The sequence below is a fragment of the Azolla caroliniana genome, unplaced genomic scaffold (assembly GCF_043228905.1).
Source record: "Azolla caroliniana isolate FFs.n. ecotype wild unplaced genomic scaffold, voAzoCaro1.0.p SCAF_27, whole genome shotgun sequence".
Taxonomy (NCBI): domain Eukaryota; kingdom Viridiplantae; phylum Streptophyta; class Polypodiopsida; order Salviniales; family Salviniaceae; genus Azolla; species Azolla caroliniana.
In genome coordinates, this window is record NW_028230462.1 from 129,659 (window position 1) to 148,472 (window position 18,814).

The following is an 18,814-nucleotide window of genomic DNA, read 5'->3' on the forward strand; positions in this document are numbered from 1 at the left end:
GAGTATAAGGACAAAAATCATTTACCAATGTAGGTAAAGTGACCGCCTCAAATCAAAAAGGTATGATGATGAAACTTACTAAAATTATTTACCAAAAAAGAAACCACCATGTAATGTAAGGTGCGATACGTAACGGCAGACGGCGTTGCAACGAACCAATAAGCTAAGCGTGGCAGATTTGTTTGCAATATAGAAAAGAACGGTTTGGTGACGAAACCAAACCGTTTCTCTTTCCATGTCAATGAAGGTTTATTGCATCATTCAAATGAATACGAATCGGGATTATAGGGACATAAGCTTATAAAATAACTACACCTGATTCTAAACCAGTTGATGCAAATACGATCGAAAGAAGAGCGAGATGTGCTAATAGCAAGATACCCCTCATGGATAGCATGGTCCGAGCAAAGCCACTCGAAATCTTGACTGAACTATAACCAGCCATCATATTAGCAAATAAACATATTCCTAAGCTTAGTGCACGAAAACGATAGAGGATTAACTCCGAAAATACTGGGAAAGGCGCTAACGGTGGAGGTACACCCGGCAGTAATAAGAGACTGAAAGGATGAGGCCCATGTGTTTAAGACCCCACTACGATAGTTCCAAGAGAAAGAGAGAATAGAGAACCCAAAATAATAATAGAATGACTTATTACCATAAAACTATAAAGTACCATACCTTACAAATTACGAAATAATGGAAAGGTAAAAGTAACGAGGATCGGGAGAGAAGACTATTATTTCGAAACGCCACTAATTTATTCGTTCACTAGATTGGGCACGAAATCATAAGTCATCTCCACTAGGGATTACCAAGCATTCAGTACTAAGTGTCCTCCATTCGAGGTCACCAAGTGAACTAGGAGCGGGATTAAACTGGTAGTGGGTGACATAGATGGAGAGGAATTGATAAATAAAAGATACGGATTTCCTATATGGATGGAAATCGATAGAATAATGGCAGGTTATTCCGGTAGACTGTAAGCCGTGATGAATTGAAGGGTTTTGTTCCAACATGCATGAAAGAGGGTTGTTCTTAACGTTTATCAATTTTTCGGACTAGCTCTGTTGAAGAGCTCGTATGAGAGTTGGCTCAACCTAGCCCCAACAATGGCAGAATATTTCCGAGATGTCAACGAGCAAGCTGTACCTTTATTCATTGACAACATCTTCCGCTTCGCCCAAAATCGCGGAATCAGAAGTCTCTGCTTTCTTTTTGGCAGGTAGAATGCCGATGAAAACCGCTTCTTCGGCCGTCAAGCAAGCAAGCAAGCAAGCAAGCAAGCAAGCCGTGGGTTATCAACTGGTTCTTCCCGGCCGGCCAGGTCTCTATAGGAAAGAATTCCAGATCAATAACTTCCATTCAAGCGCACCTGCGGATGATCTGACTGACCTAGCCCCCGCTACAACCATTTGCACACCTAGATGCTACTACTGCGCCGCTTTCGAGAAGATTAGCAGAAGAATATCTATGCGGCCCATTCATTCGTCTTCATGAGGCGGTGAGGGCCAAAAAAAAAGCCAAGACAGCTTCGGAGCGAACTCTGTTACCAGAGCCGAGAACAGCTTTAGACAATTCCGTCAGGCACCACGAAGGGCTGGCTTGAGAAGTATCGCAAGACTTGACTTTCTGCGCCCTACTCTCAATGAGTCAAACTCTCCGTATCCATTACTCTTTTACAATCGATTATTTGATAGATCTGGAATGTGATGAGATACACTCTAATCATCTCATAGGACCGCCCCGATGAAAACCAGCAGACCTAATCACCTTACGATGGTTAGCGGAATTCTCTCTCGGTAAATTGGGTCAATGAGACCATCGGCGTTCGTTTCAGAATCGGATAGTTACACGTCCCACATCCACTAGTCGCCGGGCCACCGAACATTGCTTCAACCATAAGGCAGCCAGAAAATTGGACCTTTAGTTTAGTTAGGTTTTCATCGCTTTCCGCACGCCTGGTAGAAAGCGGGTCGACCTTCCCCCCATTTACTTTATTTCATAGAAGCAATAGCGGCATGTATAGTGCTCGGTCTATCTAATTTGTATCGGAACGAAAGCAGCAGCAATGAACCGCTTCATCCGCGAGTCTTCCATCGACAAAGGACTGGCTCTGGCTCACGACGAATGCAAGCTGGAAAACACGGAACTCGGTACTTGGTTAGTGAAACCATGCATGAAAAATCAAGTTACCTACTACTGGATTCGAACCAATGACTTTCGCCGTATGAAAGCGATACTCTAACCCCTGAGTTAAGTAGGTTGGGCAGTTTCATAGCAGCCAGCCCGTTTCATCGAGCCTCGGAAGTCAAGGCGGCCATTCTATCTACAAGATTTTCTGTCAATTCCTTTCGAAAACAACAACTTTTTTTGCTCTGCCTTTCTGACATTTTCAAACAAAAAAGAGGCAGCTCCAATCTTAGCTCTATAGGAGGGTACTACGGGCGGAAAAGCAAGCCAGCTTTTTCCCTCGTCCTCGAGCGGTTCAGCGAGCGCGCTTTCGAATGGATGATGTCGAGGCGTAAGGTGAGTGCAAGGGGCAACTTAACTGTACAGCCTAGCCACGTTTACAGATGGCCCCTTCAACAACACAACTGGGCCGAAGCGGAGTGATCTTTGAAGTACACTTTCTTTTGTAATCATGTAATTACTATAAGTCTCAAGTCTGGGTGTAGCAGGACTTGAACCTGCGACCATTAGATTAAAAGCCCAATGCTCTACCAACTGAGCTATACACCCAAATGTATTGTATTACTATTACTAATTATAAGATAGATTTCTATGTGGTAATTGAACGAAAAAGAACAACTCTGACCCGGTTCGCCGGGCATATCGCGATGGCATTATATTAGTATATATAAATGAATGTTATATAGGTAACTATCCTTTGATTCAGACGCTTCATTTGCTTCATGCCAACCATTAATACCCTTCTTCGCCTTTCCATGGGCTATTTTCAAAATATTCCTCTGTCGTCGTCTTAGGCAGGCTTTCACATTCCATTTGAGTTCTGATAATTGAAAGATTGCATTCTCAAGCAAGCAAGCAAGCAAGCAAGCAAGTTGGAAGGTTTTCTGGATTCAAACGATTGACTTGGTACATCACACTCTCCCATGGAGGCCTACCTGGTACTGCAAAGCCTTGCCCTTTCGTGGCCGAAAACCCCACCCATGATTTCCATGCCGAGCCTGCTTAGATAAGAGTACGTGACCTGACTTTTTGAATCAAATTGAATTGAAAGGTGGTAAAGTGGCACAAATCGATTAATTGAGGGAAGCATAAAGGCTTTAAGCAGCAGCCAAGCCAGCACGGAGGGGCAAAGAATGAGCCAACCGCCACAGAATGGGCTCTAAATGACCTAAACTAATGTTTGAACACTACGCTAAACGAGAAAAGGCATAGCCTGTGTAAAAAGGGTAGAGACTGACAAGGTTGGTTTTTCCGCTACATGCTCTACTCGGAGGGCAGAGGTGGTCGGGCTTCTTTTCCATCAATATCATCAACTCCGACTTGAGAAAACAAACTTGGCATGATGCTAACGGGGAAAACGGGGCTCGAACCCGCGACTTCTGGCGTGACAAACCAGCACTCTAACCAACTGAGCTATTTCCCCTGGAAATGGGGGATTCATCAAGCCCCCCATCCCGTACGTAGGTACAACCTATTTGTTCTCCTTTGTTTTCTCGAGATACGAATGATGTTGAAAAGGCCATCGTCGAAGCAGACGGGACGATAACTTCTGTTAAGGCAAAGCCTGGAGTAACATAACCGAATGATTATTTGGCTAATAAGAGATTTCACGCCACAAAGGTTGTCGAAGGACTAGATACGTTTCCAGTACCTGCTACTGCTCCCGCTGAGGCAATGATAGCCGCTCCTACTCCAATTAATTTCGCACCTTCTAGCGTAACTAACTATTGGGTGTCTGTTAGGGTCACGAGAGAGACTATAATGCGCTGCCAAGGGTCACTTACAAGGCGGTTCATCAAACCCGCCCCTTTTTCATCATGAAGGCCTTCATGATGAACCGGTTCATGATGAACGGGGAGCCAGCCGGAGGTATGACTGAGCGGCTTAAGGCATTGGTTTGCGGGTGAAATAGTTGTCCCTGGCAGAATTGGCTATCGACTCCAAATAACAGGTGACGGGAACATCTGGAAATTTAGTAAATAGGCAGTCCGCATTGCTTCCCTTTTGCTTTACGGAGGTTCCTTGGCTCTACCTTCAGGCAGGCAGGGTTTCTCTTTCTTCTTTTTACGCAGGCTATGTATGTAGTTCGGCTGAATCTCTCTTTCTTTGCACGCACTTTCTCTAGCCTGTTCATCGTTCAACATGTCGATTTCCATTCTAGTTCTCCACCCACTTTTGGCTTCGGTTTGCGACTGAAGGGACGAGCGCCGATCTCTTTCTGAAAGGTTAACTCGATGAAAGCGGATCTGCATTCCTTTTCGAGGGTTTATCTTGCCTTTTTTTCTCCTCAAGAGAAGAGATTGGCGGGTCGACCGGCGATGAGGATTTTGATATGCTGTGGGGAACCGATGAAGCGGGTCTGATATAATGAACCGGCTTCTAGGCGGTAAGCCTGGGCGCTCCATGTGAAGTCTCCCCTCTCGTCCCTTACAAGTCCTAGGTTTGCTTGCTTGCTTGCTTGCTTGCTTGCTTGCTCGTCAGAGTTTGATTCGCTCTCATCAGTCGAAGGGGGATCTCCGGCACGCACCTTCGCTACTCCTCCAGTGACTCTTCCGGCGCACTTGTCTCGTTGACATGAGCACGCTTTCGGTCACAAGAGTTAGATTGTGCACAAAATAAAAACTACGCGAATTGACCGCCCGCCGTTGAGTGACGAATTTGTTCATCCGGATGAAAAGGCTCGCGCGCGGGGAAGGGGAATGCCGCGGTGCATATGGTCTCGTTCGTTCGTTGGCCCATCGTTGGTTGGTTGTTGAGAACGTCAGTCAGCCGGCAAGCAAAATTTCAACTGAACCCCCCAATCGCTCAAGACTTCGATCAACGAACAGATTGTCTTGTCGTCGGCAATTCAGAAAGTGTTAAGACACCCACATGAGACGATGCGGTGGGTTCAGCGGGGGATGTTTACATTCTGAACCACGAGAAACCAGCCCTCACTCATCGTGGGGACTACGGGACCTTGGGGTCCTGTGGACCTCTTGCTCAACCCTCTAACGAAGAGGCTAGGGACCTTTTGCTAGCCTCCCCAAGCAAGCAAGCAAGCAAGCAAGCAAGCAAGCAAGAAAGTTATCCCTTACGGGAATCGAACCCGTTTCTTCGACATGAAAAGACGATGTCCTAACCACTAGACGAAAGGGACTTGGCTTTGAAAACCTGATGAAGACGTGCTTGAATCAACTCTACACCCAGCCAGATGCTTATGGCAAGAGGTTAAAGCACTACGATCTGTAGTACCTCCTCTCAATCCTAGGACCTTCGGGTTAACCATTTCCTACTATCTATAGGAGGCATAGTCTTCACAACTCTATATACGAAATTTCCGGGTTTCAAAATGAATGCCTAGATGACTCAGAAGGTCATGTCTTCAGAGAAGTTTCAGGCAGGCAGGTTACAATGCTTGTTTGATCCGTGGACAGAGTTATGCCACAAGAAGCCGCAAGAAGCGCAGAGAAAGACGTGGAAAAAGGACGGAGCGAAAGGTTACCCGCCCAGTACACGGCAATAATCGAGGTGACAGGATTCGAACCTATGGCCCTCTGTACCCAAAACAGATGCGCTACCAGACTGCGCTACACCTCGTGCTTGCTTGCTTGCTTGCTTGCTTGCTTGCTTGCTGCGTGGGCCATCCCCAGCAGTAATGGTTGAGGGCCGGCGTAAGCTATCGATTAGCGCCTAAGCCGCTTGGTTGGCACCCGATCTCTCATCACTCAATCTCGGGAAGGGAAAAGGGCCTAGAAAGAAAGTCTTATGTCCTTGCAGCAAGCAAGTCGCAGCAATGCAATGAAGGCCTTCGCTTTGTCGTCGTCTTTCGATCTATACGTTTTTCGAACTCCAATGCTTGCTTGCTTGCTTGCTTGCTTGCTTGCTGCTTTAGGCTTTAGCGAGGTTCATGAAATCTCGAAGAAAGCAGCAAGCAGCTGGGGTCTTTGAATAGTTAACGTCTCACAGGTCATGAGGCGGCTCGAAAGTCAAAGAATGTATATGATACTAACCGTACATTTTCCCTTCCCGCGCTGGTAGCTCAACTGTTAACCGCTTCATCCGCGATTGGTCTACGGTTTCAATCCCTTCATGCGCTTCATGAAGAAGCGCTTCCTCCTCGCGCATAGCGCTTCATCCGGCCGGGCCGGGCCGGGCCGGGCCGGGCCGGCATTTACCCAACTTGGAATTAACTTCATCAAGTCAGTACAGTTAACGAAAGGACGCTGGCGCTTCCCTTTGAGATTCCCTCCAGCCACAGGTTCCCCTACGACTACCATGTTACGACTTCACCCCAGTCACTGACCCAACCGTGATATGCGCCAAGAAGACCACCAATACCAAAATGGGCCACACTCAACTAGGCATGGAACACTTTAGTAATGGGTGATCTCTGGTCGATGCTTCGGGCGAAACCAATTCCCAGGGTGTGACGGGCGGTGTGTACGGGGCCCGAGTACATATTCACCGCGGCATGCTGATCCGCGATTACTAGCGATTCCAACTTCATGTTCTCGAGTTGCAGAGAACAATCCGAACTGAGGCAATCTTTCTGGATTCGCTCCGCCTTACGGCCCTGCTTCCTATTGTAATTGCCATTGTAGCACGTGTGTAGCCCAGCCCATAAGGGCCATGCGGACTTGACGTCATCCTCACCTTCCTCCATAGTAGAACTACGGGCAGTCTCTTGTGAGTGCAACATCGGCACAGAGGGAGTGTCATCAATCCTGGCTAACCGCTGACTGAACACAGATTCATGGGCAGGTACCGATGAAGCGGCTCACTTACCACCGGCTCGCTCGTCGGAACCTCAAGTTCGTCGGAAGCCAGCCCATGTTCTATGTTCCTGCTTGCCGAGGGTGAATGATGACATTGATCCTCTGGGAGCAGCATATCTTAGCAACACAAAACGAGGGTTTCGCTCGTTATAGGAGTTAACCAAAAACGTCTCACGACACGAGCTGACGACAGCCATGCAGCACCTGTATGAATTTTCGTTTCATCCCGTTAAGGACAAGCACACCGGTTCATATGTCAAGTGTTCATACGTCAAGTGTTCATATGTCAAGGGCTGGTAAGGTTTTGCGCGTTGTATCGAATTAAACCACATGCTCCACCGCTTGTGCAGGCCCCCGTCAATTCCTTTGAGTTTCAGTCTTGCGACCGTACTCCCCAGGCGGAGTGTTTAACGCGTTAGCTGGGCCCCCGATCCGCGGACCAAGGACGAACACTCATCGTTTACGGCATGGACTACCAGGGTATCTAATCCTGTTTGCTCCCCAAGCTTTCGCACCTCAGCGTCAGTAGAGACCCAGAAAGCTGCCTTCGCTACTTCGGCGTTCCTTCGTATATCTCCGGATTTTATCCCTACACACGAAATTCCACTCCCCTCTGTCCCACTCGAGTAAATTGGTTTTGAAAGCATTCCGCCAGTTGAGCTGGCGCCTTTGACTTTCAACCTGATTCACTGCCTACGTGCCCTTTACGCCCAGTCATTCCGAATAACACTTGCCCCCCCCGTCTTACCGCGGCTGCTGGCACGGAGTTAGCCGGGGCTTCTTCTTCGAGTCTTGTCATAATCGCGTACTCGACGAAAGAGCTTTACAAGCGGCATTGCCCTTCCTCGCTAACGCGACGTTTTTCACTCACTCACGCGATATTGCTGGATCGGGCTTTCGCCCATTGTCCGATATTCCCCACTGCTGCCTCCCTACGGAGTCTGGGCCGTGTCTCAGTCCCAGTGTGGCTGATCGTCCGAAAAGATCAGCTAAGCATCTGCGGCTTGGTCAGCCTTTACCCAACCAACTACCTAATACTACGCAGGCTCATCAAACAGCGCTTTTTAGCTTTATCGAAAAGCAGCAAGCAAGCAAGCAAGCAAGCAAGCAAGCAGCAAAGCTGCTTTCGTTTCTTTGGGATTCGGCCCAAACTGTTTGGCAGATTCCCACGCGTTACGCACCCGTTCGCCACTTTGTCTTCAACTGTTCTATAGACGAAAACAACGTTCGACTTGCATGTGTTAAGCATATCGCTAGCGTTCATTCTGAGCCAGGATCAAACTCGGTTTTTTGGTCAATTTCTGCCATACGAGGCAGGTTGATGAATTCATGTGCAATATTTGAATTTTGGTGTGACTCTTGGTTGGAGAAGGCCACACCACAGTTGGTCTCTTCTCCATAAGCCGGACCGCCAACGTCAAGGCGAGATCACATTGGTCCAGTCCCCGCATAGCCAGTGGAAGGGTGAGGTGCATCCACTCAGATAGCATGGGGAGGTCGAATGACTGCGGCCACGTCAATCCGCTTCTTTTCTTTTCTTGTTGGGCCGCGCCGCAATTGTCTAGCTTCTGCTACCAACTCCCCCATCGGGCCGTCTGACTTTACCGTAGCCGATAAGTAGCGTTAATCGTCTTCATCGCGCTGATGAAGCAGCGGGTTCATCCACCACCTTGGTTCTTCCCCGCAAGCAACTTCCGCCGTATTATCCATAGCTGTTCATCAAGAAGGCCTAGAGTTAGTTTTCCGATAAGATTCAAGCTACAATTTCAAACAGCACCTTTTCTTCATGAAGCGCAAGAAAACTGCACTGCGGAAGAAGAAGAAGCGGTAAAAAGTGTAATATAAATGGCTACCAAAGTTCTTCTTTTGAACTTTCAAGAAGGCCTGAATATTCATGGATTATTATACGATAATCTTTAATGCGGCTCAGATTGCGGAAAGAATTGAATGCTGGAATTTCGAAATTCCGTTGGTAAAATTCAGAAGGATCATGCAAGAAGGCAATATCATCTTCTGGCCATAATCTGCGAATCCAGCAAAGCAAAGCAAAGCAGCACTTTTCTTTTCACTTTAAACCGAGCCGGCGGCAATCTTGATGAATCACTGGCAAGAAGATGCTTTGCACTTTTCTTTCCACTTTAAAGCAGCAATCTTTTCACTCGGAAATGGCAAAAGAGCTTGGAAGAAGAATAGGCTAGGGACGGAGTCGAACCGTCATTCCAGGATTTGCAGTCCAATACATTGCCATTATGTTACCCAGCCAGCAGAACGTTTTTCCCGCTTAAATGAAGAGAGGCGGGACTCTCATTTAAGGGGGGTGACCTTAGGCCACCCTTTGAAATAATCTAAAGCCTTACAATCAATTTCTGCGATGCCATAAAATGTGAACCAACGACAACGATTTTGGGCAAAATAAGAATTAGTGATTGAAAAAGACCCGCAGCTTGCTTGTGAAGCCGACCAGCGTACTGCCAACACGACTTGTTTATGCCTATTAAAGAACCTTTTAATGCTAATTCACAGAAAACTATACGAAGCATACAAAATAACTAATATACGAAACGGAAGCGACCGATGGAAATACGTCAGTTTCTTACTCATGTAAATAAACTATTTCTTAACAACGGCGACGACTTTTCCGGAGTCTTATTTCGGTTTTGGTCGGCCAATCAGGTTAGGAGTTCCCTGCCTGACCGCCAATTCAGAACCGCTCGTGACAGTTTCCCGTCATACGGCTCCCCGCATCCCATCAGGTGAGGGTTCCGGAATACGAGCTCCCCTGCCCTCTTTTGATCGTGACGATGCCCATGCAGCCAGCAACTGCCGCAAATTGGCAGCTCATGCCTCCCGGACGACGACGTAGATGCGATCCATCTGTGATGTCCACAGGCGGCCGGCCGGCGGAAAGAACACCTACGCCGTGGTTGGAGTTCTACTTCCTTGTCGTCGCTTTAGCCCTATCGGCTAGCTAGGGCCATTGCTCAGTTTGTTTCCTCACGCGCTTGCTTGCTTGCTTGCTTGCTTGCTTGCTTGATAACTCCTAGACTCAAGTGAAAAACCGACCATCAGCGTATCTGATGAGAGAGGATTGAAACCTCGTATCTTCCCCATTTTCCCGCGTCTCGTGACTAATTCAAAAATTTCCTTGCATCAGCGTCGATTACGTACTCTGGCTTTCTTGTTGATAGATATGTGGATCACTCTGGTGGCGTCATGGCGGCGAGATCGACCCGAGCGAAAGTAGCTATTGGGTTCGAATCCCGCTTCTTTTCTTCCGCGGTTCGCCTTTAGGCCATGAGGGCGATCCGATCCCCAGTAGCAGGAGTCCTGAAAGGTCATGGAACTGGCCATACTTCCACTTTCACTCTCACTTTCGCTTTTGCTTCTACTTTCAGAGGTATGTATATTCAGCAAATCGGATCAGATTGTCTATCCATGACAGAGCGAGTGCTACTCGTAGTTCAGGGGCAAGGTATTTTACGTTGCTTACTTTCCTTTTGGCCAATCTGCGCTCTTTATCTTCGAATGTTGAAGCATATTGGCTGCTCCCTTTCCCGTTTTTCCCGCTTAAATGAAGAGAGGCGGGACTCTCATTTAAGGGGGGTGACCTTAGGCCACCCTTTGAAATAACCAATTGATAAAGAACGGAAAACAAGCAAAAGTCTTTGATGGCAACTAATAGGAAGATTCTAGGGAGAATCGAGATCCGATTTCATATGACTTCATGGTGAACATGATCTGCCGGAATCTCTTCCATTCCCACGTGAATGTACCGAAATAACAGGAGATTGAACGAAATCAAAGTGAAAACATTGGTTATGAGAAGAATTAGGACTAAACGGGCTGCAGTACTTCTTTAAGTGAGCCAATAATTTAAGGTTTCTCTACGAGCTTCCGTTGCTTCTGCATTAGAAATATTATTTGTTCATTCATTTTCGCTCGTTTTCACGCATGAGAAAGGGAAAAGAATTGAGAAATTTAGGACATAAAGTGAAAATTGGAGCGGAGCCCGGAAATGATAGATTATTTCCCAGCAGAACAGAAGTGCTGGATTTATGACGAAAGTGCCAGTGAAGAGACGATACCACCTTTAGAGGAGATTCCATTGCACCCCTGAACTATGAGTAATCAATACATGACCCATTAGAATAATCAGATTCATGATACTCCTAATACTCTGCTGATGAGTAGTGCTTTTATTGATATACCTGGTGAACAGCAAGCAGCAGAATCCAGGCACTGATATGAAATGATGCAAGAAGAAGCCCATGATTAATCGTAAAGAATTTTATACGGGTACGGGCACCCTTCTCACTCCGCTCTCCATCAATCTATCCTATCAGCATCAGCCTAAACCCCATCTGAACCTGGTCGCCCACACTTTTAACAAGTATAGGAAACCGGTAAGGCTGAAGACGGCAGTCCAAGCCAGGATACACCGACACGTGTGACATAAGTTCGTAACGGAACATTCTCCCGCACGTACCAGACGAGCGAAGGAGCGGAAGCTGAGAAAGAGCTTTGCGCTTTATCCCAGCATCTTCCTTGGGCCCCGCAGCAAGCAGTTACAAATTGAAAGGATATGGGTGAAACATCTACACCCAAGACGTCGTTAAGACTAGCGTTAAGACAGAACAAAAGAGAACTTATAACTAGCTATCTATAGATAGATCGAACCGTAACCGACATCCCGAAAAAAACAGACCGTAACTACGTTACCGCGCGCGTCGGGGCGGGCTTTAAGCATCTGTCTGCGACGTCTCGGTTAATCGTTTTGGTTCTATCCACCTATCTTCGGTTACCACTAGCTAGTTATAAGCTCTCTTTTGTTTTGTGAGATGTAGCCTCTCAAGCCAAGCAAGGTATCCCTTCTCAGAATTACAAGGCCTGAGAGGTACGTATCCCTCAAAGATACGTGCCCAGCCAGCGCAAAACTGCACTTCTTGCGCTAATTTGCTGCTTTTTTTAAGCATCAATTCTTTCCCCGCTGTAAACATTTATAGCTCAGAAGGCGGATTTTTAGCTTAGCTCGGATTAAAACCATACCGCCGCTGTTAACACACGGTTGGGCTTCATCTTCCCGCTAACGCACGGTTGGTGGGGGTTTAGCCCTCCGCATAAAAAAGATGCGTTGCCGTACGCTGTTTCTCTGCTTGCTTTGCTCAGCTCTCATTGTTTAGCTCTTTCTTCGTTTGCCACCTTAAAGCAGTGGACGGGTTGTTTTTCAACCTTACGCAAATCTTTGTTTTTTTTTTGGCGGCCTGCTTCGACTTTTAAGGTCTCTTCATTATGCCCTTCTTTCGTAGCGGCCTGTGCTACGCGTTCTTGTACCCAAAAAGAAAAGAGCGATCGCCCGCCGCTTCGGAAAAATACAGATAAAGAGCGGTAGCAATGAACTGGAATTTGCAGAGAGGTTTGAGAAACAGCGTACGGATGCATCAACTTTAAACGGGCAAGGTTGAAACAACCTTAAAGCAGCTTGCTTGCCTGCTTGCTGTACCACAGCAGAGTCGCAGTTGCTTGCTTGCTTGCTTGCTTGCGGGTAATATAGATTTATTTTGCCCGTAATGTTTAAATTAACCTAATAATCTGCCGTTTGACACGGCCGGCGCGGCGGGTCAACTATCGTTTTTGGTCTGATCGTTGATTTAGCGGAAATGAAACGATTCTTTTTTTCGCCCTTCATGCTGAATCCGCGTGTTTACTACGAATGCAGATGCTTGTTAAAAGCAGCAGCTGCTTTCTGTGGGTTTGAACCTCTTGCTTGCTTGCTTACTTGTAAAAGGTCTGATGGTTGAAAACAGCAGCTGCAAAGCTAAGGTTTTAATTTAAAGCAGCCTACGCCACCTCTTTTTTCATGTCACCTTGTTGTTGAGTATAGAAAAAGAAATAAAATGGGCGACACACTATGAACATTCGGGTATTGGCCCCCGATATCTATGAAAGTTAGTGCGGAGACTGAACCAGTACCCTTGGAAGAAGTTATGGTGGAGACCGGAAAGAATGAGGCTTTGGCAGCAGCCTTTCCTTTCCTTTCCTTTCCTTTCCTTTCCTTTCCTTTCCTTTCCTTTGGCAGCAAGACTTTGTATTTGTTTATTCTCGCGCGCGTATCTTTCCGATGGTCTTCCGAAAATCTATAGCATTCTGCTGGAACACATCCTGTCTCTTGACCTTAGCAGTTTTATGCATAGTTGGTACTATAGCCCCGATCATGGCTACTAATAAAATCAGACTAGACACCGGGAACAAAACCAGATAGTTGGTATAAAGTAAATTGCCTGATGTTTCCAAATTAGTCCAACTTTATATTCTTTCAGCATAAACCGTATATCTCAGATAGGTTGTATTCAAATTGGTTGGTAGTATTGGAATGTAATCATTGTCTAGAATGACAAAGATTTCCAACCAGGAAATCAGTCCAATAGTACCACCTACTGATAAATAGCGCAATATATTCTCGTGGATTTCCGCTATTTTGATATCTGGCATCATCACTACAAATGGAAGTGACACAGCAATCGCGCCTGTATAAACCACTAAGAGGATCATAGCAGAGAAGTCGGGACCTGACAAGAGAGGTAAACCTAAAGTGTTGCAGAAAACGAGGATGAAAAAGAGAACGGAATGGACGGAGTTTTTAGCACGTATGACCGTAACAGCAGAGACTAAAGCCATGCCCGGAAAAACATCAAGGAGTAGCATGGTTTTATTGTTCCTTTCTCTCATTCTGTATTAGTGGCAGTTTGTCCCGACCCCATCTTGGCAATGACGAGATGTGGAAGCTCCTAGTGCACCTGGTATTCTTCACTACAAAATACAAGAGGGAACCCACCCGTGCACCCACAAAAAATAGAATTGTGGAAAGCAGAAGATGACGATGAAGATAATTACATTCTGGAAACAAACGAGAAGCCGACGTCTAATATGGAAACTTCTAGTGCTACAGAAAAAGAACAGGCTAAAAGTCTTATTTTTAATGTCCTCTCGATTCTCTCTACGGGACGAATATGGCATTATTGGACAGTTCATGAGGACTGAAGGATAGTTCATGGGGACTGACATGACGGGAAGTATAGCAAGCTACATCCTCATTTATATGGAAGAGAAATCGAAACACTTTGTGTTATTTTCAAAGAAGATATAGAGGGGAGGGATCGGACCTTCCCCCAGTGTTGGTTCGTATTGAAGAGTTCTATAGGAAGAAACTACGAACTATGAAAATGAGATACAATCAACTGTCCACCCAGAAAAGTAGAAAATCCCACGTACCGAAAGAGGTCACGAATATGGTTAATCCAAGTAACATAACGAAAGCATAATGATAGTAGGGTCAAGGTCACCCTGCCCTCCGAACCGGACGTGAAGGTCTCCCCTCATCCGGCTCTCTGCAGCAAGCAAGCAAGCAAGCAAGCAAGCAAGCAAGCACTTTCGAGGTAGTCCCCATCACTGCTTCCCCTAATATCCGCCACATACCGTATAGGGGTTTACAGGAGATCCCAGAGCCGGCACTAGTAGTCGTTATGTATGGCTCTTGCCGAGATCGTTATTTTCCCGTGCTCTAGCTATTTTGCTCCCTAGACTGTTAACCGTACATGTAGTTATGGCGGCGTAGCTATTCTCGAGGAAGGGCGGCAGAGGGCTGTGATTTTCCCTGCTTTAGCGAAACCTGGCATACCGCGACCTTCGTTAGATACGCCCACCATGCCTTTATTCATTTCGACATGCCGCCTTGTGGACAAAAGGCCCGGGACTCATTAACTCACGTTCTTGCTAGCACTACACCAACTCCGGTCTTTACGCCGCCCTTACTGTCCTTCTTGGGCTCGTAGAGTCGAGTTTACCGTTTACCCACCACGGAGCTTAGGGCCAACGGGTCGTGACGTACTCTTCGCACAACAAATCCACTTTAAAGTTAACTTATTTGCTTGGCCAATTTCCGGAATGTGTACGAAATCCCGTAAGGACCTGAGATCTCAATAGCACCCTTGTCTAAGGCTTTAAATGAGACTTCGTATCCGAAATGCAAAAACGATCTCACTAGAAAGTCATTGAAAACTTTGTCAAAGAACCGGCGCTTATTCAGAAAGCAATAAAGTCCATTACCGAAAGTACTGGTTCCGAAAGCGAAAAGGAATTCGTTCGCGAAAAGATTTACATTATACGCCGTAAAAGCCCCTAAGATGCTAAACGTAATAGGTACTGGTTTGATTGTGATTGGAGTAGCAAACTCAGATTCGGCAAGAATCTCATTTTTGGGTAGCATTGAAAGGGAATTGGCCCGAAAATTGGTGCCTAAACCAATCATCATATCGGTACCTAAGCCGCTCCATTGCTGCTGGAAAGGCTCGGCTTCAAAACCGTACGTGAAGCTTCCGCCTCATACGGCTTCTCCCAGGATCGAAGATTTTTGTTGGCTTTACAGGTTCGAAGAATTCTTTTCGGTATGGCAGTGCCTGTGTAGGAGTTAAGGTTGCTGCACATGAACACCCCTCGTCAAGTCTTTGTTTCTTCAAACGATTCTATATGGATATGTAAGGCAATCTCTAGATATATGTATACTTAGATATAGATTACCTAAACAATGGCACGTTTGGGCTGGGGCCACTTTGGCCTCTGGCCTTTGTTTGTAAAGCTTTTTCTTTGTTGTTTGTAGTTTTGTTGATTCCGGAGAAGAAAAAAACGCTTTACGTTTTATTGGGCTTCTGTCCCACCTCTATGTACTCTTAGCCAGCCATTCAACTATTCGGTCTGGCTAGGTTAGATTCCTTTTCAACTAGAAAAAGAAAGTAAAAAGAAAGAAGGGTTATATAGCTTTTCCCAGCTTTTATAGCCCCAACAGAGGGCGGGCCAAAGGCCCTACGAGTCTCCCCGTTGTCGAGTATTCTTTATTGGAAGTCACTTTTTTGTTTGTTGGCTTTACGAGCAAGCAAGCAAGCAAGCAAGCAAGCAAAGGAACCTTCAGGGCCCTCTCCGGTTCCCCTGGGGTGGGGAACCTTTCCTTATGTGATGTGTTCTCAGGGACGGGACGGGACGGGACGGGACGGGACGGGACGGGACGGGACTCGCGTTCCCATTGAATCTTCATTCGTGTGGTCAACTTCGCTAAAGGGTTCACCTCACCCCCACTTGTTAGTTTAGTGGTTGGCTTTACGAATGAAGGCTGAAGGCGGTTCATCATGAAGGCGCGCGCGCGCGCCGGTTCATCATGAAGGCGCTCAGCGGTCGCTTTCCTCTTTCTCGGCTGCTTTGGTATCCATATTTAACAAATGAGTGCTGTAGCCCTTCCACCCAACAGAAGACCTCCTCCTGCCCGCCGTCTCTATCCCGGCCCTAAGGTCACCACTCACCCTATTGTCGAGGTCTTCCCTTCCCTTCCCTTCCCTTCCCTTCCCTTCCCTTCCCTTCCCTTCCCCGGGGTGTTTGTTTTTCCCTCGGTTACCCTGTGTGACTTGTCTTACTAGAGTCTTGCGTGTATATCTTGTATGAGTCGCCTAGATTGGAGAGCACGCATCTTGCCCATATCGTTCATTGGGGCAATAAGCTTGTTGGTAAATTCCGGTCTACAACTGCCTTAGTCTTAGGCTACCACCGGGGCGGGGATTTGTTCCCACCAAGGTATTGTTTAGGTATTATCTATGTAGAACTTACTTACAATCCATTTCCCTTTCCATTGACCATCGAGATCCTAAGTCTCCAAGTGGGCATATCCCTAGCCTTTATTCGTCAGGGCCTTCGCTTTTCGGAGAATCCTGCTCCCGTAGAGCTTGTAGCTCGGCGGCCCACCACAAGGGAACCCTATCGGGATACTCCAGTTTCGAGTGTATTGGATAGTTATAGCGGCCCGTAGGCGCAAGATGTACCTCGTGGGGCGGTCTCCCGGACATAGTCTTTTCATGCAGTGGCCGTTTCTTAGTCCATAGTCCATTGGATGTTCGGTGCAAGGCCAGAAACTGACACTGCTTGTACCCTTCGTTCTTGCCCTTTGCTCACTGGGCCTGTCCCTCAGTGTGGTCAGTACTGGATACTGTCGGGCGGCAAAGCTTACACTTGTTCACTCATGAAGGTTCGCCGGGGCCTCTTTCCTCCCTTCTTTTTTGCTTACTCGTGATTCAGAGGCTGCCAGACCTCCTACAAAGAGAAGAGAGTCGACTGAACATCTCAGCCATTGGCGGGAGTTTCGCTCGCATCCAATCCTCAATTATTGTTCACCTTGCTTAGATCGTGCTGGGTGAGCAACAGCCGCTTCGTCACGGGACTGACTTATGGGCTAACAGGTCACACTTTGGCCAAGTATCCTACGAAAATGCTTCCGAAAGCCAGGAGGATTAAAGGGATGGCCATAAGAATGGGCGCATCATGGCATCGTAAGATGTCTCGCTTGAATGAATTAGTTGATGCTGAAAATGTTAGGAAAGGTAAACGAGAAGAGTGATAGGGAGTGAAGAAGACAGAGACGCTTCCCGACCGGAAAACAAAGTTACCACTAATGGTATAATCGGGATGGATAGGCTCTTTCAAGCAAGCTTTTCCCCCTCAAAGAACCGCACGTGCAAGTTTCCTCGCATACGGCTCAAGCGGCGAAGAAGAGTGACGGCTGGGCCGGCCTCAGCAGGTCACCGATGGGCCCACGTAGTGTTCTGCTATCACTCCGCCGCAAGTTGCGTATTTGCTCGTTTCCAATTTGCTCTCCCCAGTTGGTTTGTAATATTCTTCTCTCCTTTTCTTTTGGGGCACGCACGAAAGTCAAATTTTTTCCCTTCCCTCGTCGCAACTTCGTCGTGATTGACTCATATTCACTTAGTACCGCTCGCGGTCCCGGCCGCTTCTACTCCCATGTGGTCAATAGAAGTGGCCCGGTAACAGCGTTTCGTCATCCAGGATTCGAGTCAGCACACTGGGTCGGCAAATTGTCGCCTATCTTACCTTTGTTTGAGGGTGAGCCAAAGCTTTTCGGATCGTCTTCTGTCCACTGGACGGTATCTGATCCTACGACCAGACCTCCCGAGGGGAGCCCATTGGGTTTACCTTGTCGACATGTTGACTTTATTACAAGAAAAAGCGATCCTGTGCTATACTCCGGTGATCATTTGCCGATCGGGGCACGCAACCAAACGTCGTGTCCTAAATCACATCCCTACAGGGGCCTACTCAATTACAGCTCATAGGTGCTAGGTCGCTTTTACGAAGCGTCGTCGCACAGTTCACTGCTGCCTGCTGTGGTTGATCAAAAAGAATAGTCTCGCTTCTCTTAGCGGGTTCTATGTTGTATTGTATATTCTCCGCTTCCATGCTTCACACCCTCCCCAAAAGAACGCATGGTGGGGTAAGAGCCTCCCGCCAGGCTGGGATGGCGATATAGCCCCTTTCTCTTACTCTTATAGGAGGGCTATACACATTGTCTCATGTCCTTCAAGTCGCACTTTGGTATAAGCAGGCTCCGAAATCGCATCTTTAGAATAAAATCCGGTCAAGAAAGGGAATCCAATTAAGAATAAGCTGCCTATAAGCATCATGGCATAAGTGGAGGGTAACAGAGAAGCGAGCCCTCCCATTCTACGCATATCTTGCTCATCCGACATGGCATGAATTACTAAACCTGCGCTCGAAGGGGGTAATACTTTAAAAAAAGCGTAATTCGTTAAATAAAATACGCTAACTGAATAATCAAGAATGCCGCGAGCAAAGATCGTATAGCCTGATTGACTACGAATTAGATAAGCTACGACCCTCTTTAAATCATTTTACAACATTCCAGTAGTTACCGCGAAGAATAACGTCATAGCTCCCACAAAAGTAATAACAATCAAAGCATTGAGTAAATACTCGAATAAGGGGGAGCACCTCGCTATCATAAATACGCCTGC

The 18,814-nt window shown here is 46.9% G+C and overlaps 3 non-coding genes and 1 pseudogene across 3 annotated transcripts; all 4 read right to left on the reverse strand.

Moving 5' to 3' along the window:
* Positions 1–2,669: 2,669 nt before the first annotated feature.
* Positions 2,670–2,742, reverse strand: TRNAK-UUU (transfer RNA lysine (anticodon UUU)). Its single transcript has one exon. It is a non-coding gene; the product is annotated as a tRNA-Lys (tRNA).
* Positions 2,743–3,542: 800 nt separating this feature from the next.
* Positions 3,543–3,616, reverse strand: TRNAD-GUC (transfer RNA aspartic acid (anticodon GUC)). Its single transcript has one exon. It is a non-coding gene; the product is annotated as a tRNA-Asp (tRNA).
* A 2,082-nt stretch (positions 3,617–5,698) lies between these two features.
* TRNAP-UGG (transfer RNA proline (anticodon UGG)) lies at positions 5,699–5,772 on the reverse strand. The gene has a single exon. It is a non-coding gene; the product is annotated as a tRNA-Pro (tRNA).
* A 644-nt stretch (positions 5,773–6,416) lies between these two features.
* On the reverse strand, positions 6,417–8,237 carry LOC147849628 (18S ribosomal RNA; annotated as a pseudogene).
* Between the last annotated feature and the right edge of the window lie 10,577 nt (positions 8,238–18,814).